The following is a 13,126-nucleotide window of genomic DNA, read 5'->3' on the forward strand; positions in this document are numbered from 1 at the left end:
CGCAGTGCACATCTTCTGCACAATATCCCGTACCTGGTACTCTTACATACAAATATTCTCAGTTTATCCGGTATTTGGCCTGATGTGCTGCACTACAGAGTCTGTCTTTTAGGCTTGGCTAAGAAGGAAGTTGAGAGATCTTGTCGGGAGACCTTGTTGGCAGATTTTGTGGCTCAGATCATGAACTCTTTATTGACAAATTCAGACTTAAATTGAAGAAAGTAGGGAAAACCACTAGACTATTCAGGTGTGACCTAAATCAAATCCCTTACGATTATATAGTGGAAGTGACAAATAGATTCAAGGGATTAGATCTGATAGACAGAGTGCCTGAAGAACTATGGACGGAGGTTCATGACGTTGTACAGGTGACAGGGATTAAGACCATCCCCAAGAAAAAGAAATGGGAGAAAAGCAAAATGGCTGTCTGAGGAGGCCTTACAAATGGCTGTGTAAAGAAGAGAAGTGAAAAGCAAAGGAGACAAAGAAAGACATACCCATTTGAATGCAGAGTTCCAAAGAATAGCAAGGAGAGTTAAGAAAGCCTTCCTTAGTGATCAGTGCAAAGAAAGAGAGGAAAACAATAGAATGGGAAAGACTAGAGATCTCTTCAAGAAAATTAGAGATACCAAGGGTACATTTCATGCAAAGATGGGCACAGTAAAGGACAAAAATGGTATAGACCTAACAGAAGCAGAAGATATAAAGAAGAGGTGGCAAGAATACACAGAAACACTACACAAAAAGGATCTTCATGGCTTAGATAATCACGATGGCATGATCACTCACCTAGAGCCAGACATCCTGGAATGTGAAGTCAAGTGGGCCTTAGGAAGCATCACTATGAACAACGCTAGGGGAGGTGATGGAATTCCAATTGAGCTATTTCAAATCCTTAAAGATGATGCTGTGAAAGTGCTGCTCTCAATATGCTAGCAAATTGGGAAAGCTCACCAGTGGCCACAGGACTGGAAAAGGTCAGTTTTCATTCCAATCCCAAGGCAAGGCAATGCCAAAGAATGCTCAAACTACCGCACAATTCCACTCATCTCACACGCTAGCAAAGTGATGCTCAAAATTCTCCAATCCGGGCTTCAACAGTTCGTGGGCCGTGAATTTCCAGATGTTCAAGTTGGATTTAGAAAAGGCAGAGGAACCAAAGATCAAATTGCCAACATCTGTTGGATCACTGAAAAAGCAAGTGAGTTCCAGAAAAACATTTATTTCTGCTTTATCGACTATGCCAAAGCCTTTGACTGTGTGGATCACAACAACCTGTGGAAAATTCTGAAAGAGATGGGAATACCAGAACACCTGACCTGCCTCCTGAGAAATCTGTATGCAGGCCAACAAGCAACAGTTAGAATTGGACACGAAACAACAGACTGGTTCCAAATCAGGAAAGGAGTATGTCAAGACTGTATATTCTCACTCCACTTATTTAACTTTTATGCAGAGTACATAATGAGAAACACGTGATGATGAAGCACAAGCTGGAATCAAGATTGTTGGGAGAAAGATCAATAACCTCAGATATGCAGATTACACCACCCTTATGGCAGAAAGCAAAGAGGAACTAAAGAGCCTCTTGATCAAAGTGACAGAGGAGAGTGAAAACGTTGGTTTAAAACTCAACATTCAGAAAAGTAAGATCATGGCATGCGGTCCCATGAATTCACGGCAAATAGATGGGGAAATAGTGGGAACAATGAGAGAGTTTTCTGGTGGGGGGGGGCTCCAAAATCACTGTAGATGGTGACTGCAGCCATGAAATTAAAAGATGCTTGTTCCTTGGAAGAAAAGCTATGACCAACCTGGACAGCATACTAAAAAGCAGAGACATTACTTTGCCAACAAAGGTCTGTCTAGTCAAAGCTATGGTTTTCCCAGTAGTCATGTATGGATCTGAGAGTTGAACTATCAAGAATGCTGCGCACTGAAGAATTGATGCTTTTGAACTGTAGTGTTGAAGAAGAGTCCTCAGAGTCCCTTCGATACTGAGGAGATCCAACCAGTCCATCCTAAAGGAAATCAGTCCTGAATATTCATTGAAAGGACTGATGTTGAAGCTGAAACTCCAATACTTTGGCCACCTGATGCAAAGAACTGACTCATTTGAAAAGACCCTGATGCTGGGAAAGATTGAAGGTGGGAGGAGAAGGGGATGACAGAGGATGAGATGGTTGGATGGCATCACCGACTCAATGGACATGAGTTTGTGTCAACTCTGGGAGTGGGTGATGGACAGGGAGGCCTGGCGTGCTGCAGTCCATGGGATCGCAGAGTCGGACATGACTCAGCGACTGAACTGAACTGAACTGATACCCTTCTAGAGCACTTTGTTTCCTGTTACCATAGCCGCCAACTCCCCTGAGTACCTGGTGCTGCCAGAACCCCTGCAACCCAAGCAAGTGCACCACCTCCACACCTGGCCCTCACAGGGGAAACCCAACTCCTCCAGGGCAGCCTCAGGTGCAAACCCCAGTGGACGACCCACATGCAGAGGTGGAAATGAAACCACAATAGAAACCCAGGGGCAGTGCGGCTAAGGAAGAAGACCCCAGACCTTCCCACCAGCTGTACAAGCTGAAGATTCAATCCGCAGATTCTGTGCCTATGGAATATATAAAAGGTCATCGAGAGCTCCCACAAAAGAAAACGCACTAGTTCTGATAGCTGTGGACGTTGGAGACAAGAACACAGAAGATTAGGACCAGATTAGAATCTGAGCTGCCCCCACAGCAGGTCCAGACAGCAGCACAGTGTTAGAGGGGTTTCTAGGGAGGTGAGGTGAACTGTGACTCCCAGCGAGGGAAAGGATTCTGACAGCAGTGACTCAAGAAAAACATTGATTATTTTTGTTTTGACTTGTTCTGTAGATTCTTTTGGATTTTTTTTTTCTTTTTTCTCCCCTTCCCCCCCTCCCATTGTAGTTGTTGTAAATGTTCTCTCATAAGATTTCTCTAACTTTCCACAAAACACCAAATAATGTTCTTGATAATTGGACTCACATTTCCTAAATATTTACTGCAGTGACCAAGGAGAGCCCTGGAGGTATAATAGCCCATCAGAATTCTTCTATTTTGGACCAAAAGATACAGACCTTCATTGCCCATTCTTGAAAAGGCACTGTCCACTTCATACCTGTACTACTCAGGGAGGCTCTCTCTAGTATCTTGCCCAAGGACCTCAATTCTTTTCCTTTATCTCATGAGGTTCTGCCAGTTTCAAGAAAGTGTTTTGTTTTTTTTGTCCTGTAGAGCCCTGTCCCTCTCCTGAAGGGCTCAGGAAAAGTTTGATTTCGTGGATTATCAGGATTTCATCTCAATGTTTGGCTGACAGTGGTGTACTTACAGATTCTTATATCCTACACAACAGGAAATAATTACAACTGTAGGTGTAAAGAATACTTTGCAGCAATTGAAAATGATACACTATCTTCTCGCTCACACAGAGAAAAAGAAATAAAATACGAAAACAAAATTACTGAACAATCACAGAACTGTGAAAATGACTGTGGTGGGGCCACCTTGTTTCTCATAAGTGGTCACCAGTGTTCTCTAAATAAGATGGAAGAGGCAGGAGATATGCCCACAATTAATTCAAAATACATATCTCCTAAGGGTTGATTTTCTGCCTCTAAAATTAATGTATCTGTGCCATAAACACTCATACTCATATGTGATCATAATTGGAGATAGAGTATTTACCAAGTGATCAAGTTAAAATGCATTCATTAGAGTAGGTTTTAATCCAAATGACTTATATCTATATAATAAGGGAAAATCAGACATAGATACATACATATAGGGAAGAAAACGTGGGGAGGCATAGGGAGACTTCAGCTATCTACAAGCCAAGAAAAGTGGCCAGGAACGGAGGCCCGTTATGCATTCACACCTTGCATAAAATCCAACTCAGATGAAACCTTGATTTGGGCTTAGAGCCTCCACAAGTATGAGACAATACATGAATGTTGTTTAAGTGACCCAATCACTAGCATTTTGTACAGGAGCTCTAGAATACTTGAAAGTGTTGAAAGTATTAGTCGCTCAGTTGTGTCCAACTCTTTGTGACTCCATGGACTGTAGCCTGCCTCGCCCTTCTGTCCATGGAATTTTCTAGTCAAGAACGCTGGAGTGGGATTCCATTTCCTACTCCACGGGATCTTCTGGACCCAGGGATTGAACCTGAGTCTCCTGCATTGCAAGTGGATTCTTTACTATTTGGCCATTTTCTAATACTCATATGATATTTAAATGATCTTAACTAGTTTTATAAAATGAACAATACAGTAGATAAATAATCATACTTGTTACACTACTGTCACTAGACCCGAACACACCAGGAAGACCATTATTGGTTTAGTCAGGATAACCTCGCTGTAGAGTGGCTCAGTGACCGTGGCTACCAGTTTGACTCCCTCCTTGGCTGACATGGAGTCAACATGAACTTTTTAGCTTCTCTGACTGAATGCCCTCAGCATCCCTATGATGTTAAGCTGAAAATCATCAAGATTTTCCACTTCAAAAACAACAGAATAAGGGCTAGAAAAGAATGACATTAGATCATCTGAACGAGTTAGGGTAGAAACTTCTGATTCTAGGCAGTGTGAAATGAGGTTTTTCTCCTGAAATTTTTTGTTGCACTTAACTTCTATGCTGTGTTGGGGTCCTCTTTTTAAGGGAATCCATAAACAATGGTAATGTTGAAAAGGTTTCTGAATGGGGTATGCCTATCCCATCAACACCACCATCCACGAGTTGAGACTTGCAATTGTTAATTCAGCTATGAAGCCATTTCCCTTATTTTGCCTTTACAGTGAACCACAACATTGCAAGGTGATTCCTCACTAGGTTCTCTTATTTCCTCAATCATCAACTGAAGTGAATAATTACTAGTGTTACTCCCCCTTCCAATCTTCAACATCAAACTGCTTTTCCCTTCTCCATCCTAGATTTTCTGTGTATCAGAGTCCTTTGAGGTCCCAATTATCTCTTCAAAACCCAATTGTTTTGTATTTTTAATGTTTTTTTTATAACTGATGTATTCATTTAATTTCTGAATTTACAAATGTGAAAGAAACACAGGTCATTAAGATATCTAATGGATTCTATTTCTTAAAATGACTTCATACACAATATATGTATTAGATTTAGGTCTTTAGTCCATTTTGAGTTTATTTTTGTATATGCTGTTAGGGAATGTTCTAATTTTACTTTATTGCATGTAGCTATCCAATTATCCCTGCAGCACCTATTGAAGAGACTGTCTTCTCTCCACTGTATATTCTTCTGTTTTTTTATTATAGATTAGTTGACCATAGCACATAGGTTTATTTCTGGGCTCTCTCTTCTGTTCCACGTGTCTGTTTTTGTGCCGATACTACACTGACTGGATTAATGTAGTTTTCTGATATAGTTCGAAGTCAGGGAACCTGATTCCTCCAGTTCTGCTCTTCTTCCTTAAGACTGTTTTGGCGATTCAGGGTCTTTCGTCTTTCCATACAAAATTTAAAATGGTCTGTTCTAGTTTTGTGGAAAATGCCCCGGTATTTTCACAGCAATTGCACTGAGTATGTGGATTGCCTTGGATAGCATGTTTATTTTAACAATATCAATTCTTCCCATCCATAAACAAGGTAAACCTTTCCCTCTGTTTGTATTATCTTCACTTTCTTTGATCAGGGTTTTACTTTTTCTACGTACAGGTCTTTCACCACCTTAGATACGTTTACTCCTAGCTGCTTTATTTATCATTTTATTCATTTTATCTCACCCTGGTGGCTTTTCAGCAATAAGAGTGATCATTTTTTGAGAAATAACCGCTATAAATCATTAATCAATTCCAGTATGTGTGGTACTTGGGGGACCTATATAATGTTTAAGAAAACAATTTAAAATTTGAAAAATGTTAAATATTTTCACTGTGTATGTGTAAGTATTCCTATTTCTGTTTGTGTTCTGTATTTGGAGAATGGGATTTTGTCAGTCTCTTCAAATTGATCATTGGTTTTGATAAGTTTCGGAGATAATAGCTGGTCAATTAATTCTTAGGATTTTCAGGAGCACTCTGCTGAGGAAGCCAGGACATTCTGCTCATGCCACTGCAGGTCAATCAGGAGAAGATTCTGTGTTGGAGTAAAATATCCACCAAGTGACCTGAGTCTCTCTGATGCCTGAAAGAGCTTGAGTTATGGAGGTCAGTCAGACTCTCTCAGGAAGCTCTAACTGATTATTTCATTTTTCAACTTCAGTGACTTTGGTGACATCTTTCAAACTTCTCATGCATCAATAGTAGACATAAGTCAGCTGAGGTGAATGGATGCCTGTTTCCTACATGGGGCAGAGTTCAAAGATTTTTCTGGTGGAGGTCAGGGAAAGTTTGAAGATACCACTGATTTTGGCTGACTGGGGGTTAAGCGTGGGGGAGGGGCGTGGCAGGAGTTGGGAGGTGGGACATCCAGTGAGAAGTGACATGGGCTGCCATAGTAACAGGCCTCCCTGCTTTGCATTTTATCCAATCAGATATGGACAGTGTCTGTGACGTCAGGGAACGCAGGGCCTATAAACTCGGCCAACGGCCTTCAACGCCCGCACTGGTCTTCCCTCTGAGCCATGGGGGGTGGTGTCTCCCACAAGGCTGAACCAGCCTCTGACAACTCTCAGGAAGATCTGAGCACCAGAGAAACTGGCACCTCCGAAATTGAGCCCTCGGAAACAGAGCCCTCCAGACCAGAGTCGTCTGATGCCGAGCCAAAGAAGGCAAAGCGGAAGACGGCTAAGAGCCGCCGTCGCCGTCGCCGTCGCCGCCGCTCCCGTCCGGACGACTTCTTGAGCTTCGCCATCTATTTCCGCAGGCTGCTGAGGCAAGTCCATCCGGGCCTGAGTCTCTCCCGTGAGGCCGTGAACGTCATGGATTCGTTCGTGAAGGATATGTTTGAGCGGATCGCCGAAGAGGCCTGGCGCCTGGCCCGCTCCAACAAGCACCGCACCATCACAAATCATGACATCCAGACAGCTGTTCGTCTTCTCTTGCCTGGAGAGATCGGCAAGCATGCCATGTCCGAGGCCACTAAAGCGATCATCAGATACAACAGCTGCAGATAAACTGCCTCAGGACCGCCTGAACATCGCAAACCAGACTTTTCTTCTCTCACTTGGAGAGAAAAGACCTGTAGCGATGAAGAGGCACATTTCCACCCCAACGAAAACATTAAAAACTTCATTAACTTTGCTTCAATGTGTGTCGGATGTGTCATTCGTTCGATGGAAAATCGTGTACTTTTTTCTTAGCGTATTGCAACTCGTCACTTTCCTAAATGGTTATATCTATTTGTGGTTTCTCAGCGATTTTAGGGATCTTTATGGTCAAAATGGTTTCCCGAAAAGTTTCATCGGCCTTTTTCATTTTCATTCTCCCACCTATACTTAGGTACCATCCAGAGATTTTTATGTGGTGTATAGCAACCGATAAAGAACAGTGTGGTCTTCCCGGGTGGCTCAGCAGTAAAGAATGCGCCTGCAATGCAGGAGTCGCAGGAGAGGCAGGTTCGATCCCTGGGTCATAAAGATCCCCGGGAGGAGGGCATGGCAACCCTCTCCAGTATGCTTTCCTAGAGAATCCCATGGACAGAGGAGCCTGGTGGGCTATAGTCCACAGGGTCTGCAAAGAGTCGGGCACCACTGTCGCGAGGTAGCACGCATGGACACAAAGAGCAGTGTGTGTGTGTGTGTGTGTGTGTGTGTGTGTGTGTGTGTGTGTTCAGTCACTCAGTCATATCTGACTCTTTCTGACCTCATGGCCAGGAGCCCGCCAGGCTCCTCTCTCCGTGCAATTTTCCAAGCAAGAATACTGAACTGGTTGCCATTTCCTACTCCAGGGGATCTTTCTGACCATGGGATAGAAACCATGTCTCTTTCGTCTCGTGCATTGGCAGGTGGATTCTTTACCACTGCACCAGCAGTAGCAGATATAAAAATCACACTTACCCATTCTATCTCTTCAATCCCAATTCACTTCCATGTGTAAAATAGGACTCAAACACAGTGTAAAATGAGAAAATTCTAAATTTCTGGAATCAAGCACCATATCTTATGAAATTACCTTATCTAGATTTCTCTTATCCTATTTTTTTGTTTGCAAACTAGAACATTTGGCTTTTAAAAAAAAAAAAAATCCGGACTGAATTGCAAACTTGCAGGGATGATGGGATAGTCCAGTGACAGTGAATGCAGCGACAGTCTCCACAGTAGCAGCCAATGAGGGACTGGTAGCCCATGAGCCAAAGCAATTGGCCAAACGTATGGTGGAGTGAGGAGGGCTGAACAAATAACAACCTTCCTGTGGCACTCAGCCTAGAGATGGAGCGGGAAGGTGGGGTGATAGTTTCCCTGATGTTTTTCCATTCAAGCACCTGCTTTTAACCATGGCGATGTAAGTACAGGTATCCATTTCTTGGGGCTTCCCAGGTGGCGCTAGTGGTAAAGAAACTGCCTTCTTATGTGGGAAACGTTAAGAGCCACGGATTCAATCCCTGGATTGGGAAGATGCCCTGGAAAAAGGCATGGCAACCCACTCCAGTATTCTTGCTGGAAAATCCCATGGACAGAGGAGCCTAGCGGGCTTCAATCCGTAGGGTCTCAAAGAGTCGGACACGACTGAAGCGGCTTAGCATACACGCCATCCATTTCTTGGGTCTTCCCAAGTGGCGCCGGTAGTAAAGAACCTGCCTGCAATGCAGGAGACACAGGAGACCCAGGTTCTATCCCTAAGTGGAGAAGGTTCCCTGGAGGAGGGCATGGAAACCCACTCCAGTACTCTTTCCTGGATAATTCCCAGGGACAGAGGAGCCTGGTGGGCCACAGTTCATAGGGTCACAAAGAGTCGGACACAACTGAAGAGATTTAGCACACATGCATGCATCCATTTCTTGTTGTGGGACATGTCTCTAGCACCTTGCATCAAAGTAAGAAGGAGGACGATGTTCAGCAATTAAGAGAAATAAGATGACTCCTTCTTCTACCTCAAGTATTTGACTGCTAATGCTTATGATAATATTTACTGAAATTAATGTCCATTGTGATTCCTTCTTGGTGCATTGACATTTTTATTTCTATAAGTATATTGCTGCATTTCAAAGTAGTTGGTGATTTCCCTATTCCTTTTATTTTTGTTTGAGATACTTTTTGTGATTTTAGTTAATTAATTTTTTATTGAAGGATTATTGCTTTACAGAATTTTGCTGTTTTCTGTCAAACATCAACATAAATCAGCCTAGGGGATACATATATCCCCTCCCTTTTGGAACTCTCTCCCATCTCCCTCCCCATCCCACCCCTCTGGGTTGATACAGAGCCCCTGGTTGAGTTTCCTGAGCCATACAGCAAATTCCCCTTGGCTATCTCTTTTACACATGGTAATGTAAGTTTCCATGTTACTCTTTCCATACATCTCACCCTCTCCTCCCCTTTCCCCATGTCCATAATTCTATTCTCCTATTTCTTTTTTAAAAGATTGATTTCAAGCTTACTACATCCTTGGAGAGAGAGAAAGCACACTGTGATTTCAGTCCTTTGTAATTTACAATGGTTTTCATTAGAACTTAATATTTCATTTTAAACTATTCACTTTGAACTTTAAGCAACAAGGATATGCTATACAGTACAGAGGAATATACCAACTATCTAATAATAAATGTAAACAGAGTATAATATATAAAACAACTGAATTGCTATGTTGTAAATCTGAACAAATATAATATTGCAACTCATGAATACATCCACAAAAAAAGAAATTAAAGTTAAAAACAATTTATCAGTACCACTGTTATTGGATGTAGAAATCTGTGAAGGATGTGATTCTCAGCAAAACAATGAGAGAAAAACTAGGAGGATCTACAAAATTCCAACCTCTTGATCCCAGCTGTAGTGTTTTCTCGAGGTCAGTCATGATAGAGTTCGGTAAGTTCTAAATTATTTTCCTAGCAATTTCATTTCCCAGTTTATTCTCATTCTCCCAAAGTGTACTATGGAGTTCTTCAGAAGCAGTTTATGTGTGATATGCAGTAGATAAAGTGAAGAAACTGATATACGCATCCACTACCTCTATCACACTTATCCCACATATCCCAGTTTATTTACATATTTTCCACATATCCTAGTTAATGAAACATTTAAATATATAAATGGGGACTGATATATAGTATAGAAATGGCAAAACAAACATTTCACACACATTTCAATTTTCTAATTCCCTGGTTTTTTGAAATTATTTTTAAAATTCATACAGAAGAACAAGATGGCAGAGGAATAGGTGGACGCGGAGTACATCTCTCTCCACAGATACATCAGGAATATACCTTCAGACACAGAGGTGCATGCAGAACACCAGCTGAGAGTGGACAGGAGTCCCTGACTAGTGGAAAATAATATATAGACCCACCCAAACCTTGGTAGGATGAAGGGACTAGGGAAAAACAGAAGTGTTAGTAGGACTGGACCTGCCTTCAGCAGGTGGGGGAACTGAAGCAAGGGTCCGATCCCCACGTCGGGGCAATTGTCGGAGTCAGAGGAGAAACATTTAAGGATGAGAGTGAAACAGCTGATCTGTGGCAGCCTAAGTGGGATGAGAATCAGACAGTCCTTGCAGCCATACATACCCAAGACGGGGATGCAGATCCCCTGGAAGGTGCAGCGGCTGGTAGCTGGAGTTTAGGGATTGTGGAGCAATCCTAAAGCGAGGGCTGCTCTTGACTGTGGAGAGACTGATCAAGGGGATATGAGGGAGGAGACTGTGGTGGCAAATGCCTGTGGAGGAAAGTCGGGCAGCCACGGAAGCTAGGCGATACTGCTGAGTCACGTTTGGCGGTGGAGCCATCACCATAGCCTCTCTCTTCCCACACTGCCAGCATTGGCAGCTGAACAATAGAGAGGCTGGCCCAGCAAGCACCTGACGCACTGAATTACAGAGGAGGACCCCATCCAGGGTGCCCCTTTAAGTGCCTGATGCGCCAGTCTACGGAGTAGGACCCAGCCAGGGGGGCCCCTCTGTGTGCCCGATGTGCCAAACAACAGAGAAGGTCCCCAGGCAACGAAGCCCTCTAAGTGCCTGAACGGGTGGAGTTACGGAGAAAGACTGGCCAAAGAGGCCTTCTGATCGCCAGCTACAAGAGGCTTGAGAAAAGACTGATAGGGCCATAAGTCTTGCGGTGGAGGCAGTCCGTGTCCCTGCACACTTGGCGCTGCCATGGTCCCTGCAAGCCAAGCAGCTGTGCCACCTTCACGGTCAACTCTTACTGGGGCAGAGCTGCCACAGGCAAAAACAGTCTTGTGCCTCTGCATGCGGGGTCGCTTCAGTAGTGTCCTACTCTTTGCAACCCTGGAGACTGTGGCCTGCCAGGCTTCTCTGTCAAGGAGCGGCGTTCTCCAGACAAGAATACTGGAGTGTGTTGGCTAATACTGGTTTCGCGGTTGCGTGGCATGGAGCGGCCCTGAGGAGATACCCCATGTCCAAGGTCAGAGAAGCCCCAGCAAGATGGTAGGCGCTGGAGCGACTTTGAAGAGATACCCCACGTCCAAGGGCAGAGAAGCCCTAGCAAGACGGTAGGAGGGGCAAATTCACATTTAGAATCAAACCTCATCCCCGCCAGAGATGCTCAGAGGGCTCAAACAAACCTTGTGCACGCCAGGACCCAGAGCCCCCACAGAGACTGAGACAGAACTGCGTTTGAGTGTCTCCTGTGTAGGTACGGGTCAGCAGTGGACTGCCGCAGGGGCAGGGGCCCTGGGTGCAGCAGACTTGGCTATGGCATAAGCCCTCTTGGAGGGGGTCGCCATTAGCCTGACCACAGAGCCGCCAGATCTTACACAGGACTGGGAAATAGACTCTTGAAGGGCACAAACAGAACCTTGTGCACACCAGGACCCAGGAGAAAGGAGCACTGACCCCACAAGAGACTGACCCAGACTTGCCTGGGAGTGTGCAGGAGTCTCCAGTGGAGATGTGGGTTGGTGGTGGCCTGCTGCAGGGTTGGGGGCACTGAGTGTAGCAGTACATGCATGGGGCCTTTTGAAGGAGGTCGCCATTATCTTCATTACCTCCACCATAGTTTGGCCCCAGGTAAATAAGAAAGAGCGAGCACAGCTCCACCCATCAACAGAAAGGTGGATTAAAGATTTACTGAGCATGCCTCTGCCCATCAGAACAAGACCCAGTTTCCCCCTCAGTCAGTCTCTCCCATCAGGAAGCTTCCATAAGCCTCTTATGCTTCTCCATCAGAGGGCAGACAGACTGAAACCACAATCACAGAAAACTAACCAACCTGATCACATGGACCACAGCCTTGTCCAACTCAGTGAAACTATGAGACATGCCGTGTAGGGCCACCCAAGAAGGACAGGTCATCGTGGAGAGTTCAGCCAAAATGTGGTCCACTGGAGAAGGGAATGGCAAACTACCTCAGTATTCTTGCCTTGAGAACCCCAGGAACAGTAGGAAAAGGCAAAAGCATAGGACACTGAAAGATGAACTCCCCAGCGGGTAGGTGCCCCCTGGAGATCAGTGGAGAAATAACTCCAGAAAGAATGAAGAGATGGAGCCAACGCAAAAACAACACCCAGTTGTGGATGTGACTGGTGATGGAAAGAAAGTCCGATGCTGTAAAGAGCTATATTGCACAGGAACCTGGAATGTTAGGTCCATGAATCAAGGTAAATTGGAAGTGGTCAAACAGGAGATGGCAAGTGTGAATGTCGACATTTTAGGAATCAGAGAACTAAAGCAGACTGGAATGGTTGAATTTAACTCAGATGACCATTATATCTACTACTGTGGGCAAGAATCCCTTAGAAGAAAGGGAGTAGCCATCATAGTCAACAAAAGAGTCTGAAATGCAGTACTTGGATGAAATCCCAAAAACGACAGAATGATCTCTGTTTGTTTCCAAGGCAACCATTCAATATCAGAGTAACCCAAGTCTATGCCCTGACCAGTAATGCTGAAGAAACTGAAGTTGAACGGTTCTATGAGACCTACAAGACCGTCTAGAACTAACACACCCAAAATATGTCCTTTTCATTACAGGGGACTGGAATGCAATAGTAGGAAGTCAAGAGATACCTGAAGT

At 44.2% G+C, this 13,126-nt stretch overlaps 1 protein-coding gene and 1 pseudogene across 27 annotated transcripts in view; one reads left to right on the forward strand and one right to left on the reverse strand.

Annotated features, from left to right (window-relative positions):
- The window catches only part of LOC145536793 (histone-lysine N-methyltransferase PRDM7-like), a 44,148-nt gene that overhangs the window by 15,202 nt on the left and 15,820 nt on the right, over nt 1–13,126 (reverse strand). The gene's annotated exons all lie outside the window — the stretch shown is intronic.
- On the forward strand, nt 6,596–7,236 carry LOC145536796 (histone H2B pseudogene; annotated as a pseudogene). Its single transcript, XR_014076016.1, has one exon. The product of XR_014076016.1 is annotated as a histone H2B pseudogene (transcript).

The sequence above is a fragment of the Giraffa tippelskirchi genome, chromosome X (genome assembly GCF_054371585.1).
Source record: "Giraffa tippelskirchi isolate mGirTip1 chromosome X, T2T-mGirTip1v1.2.pri, whole genome shotgun sequence".
Classification (NCBI taxonomy): Eukaryota; Metazoa; Chordata; class Mammalia; order Artiodactyla; family Giraffidae; genus Giraffa; species Giraffa tippelskirchi.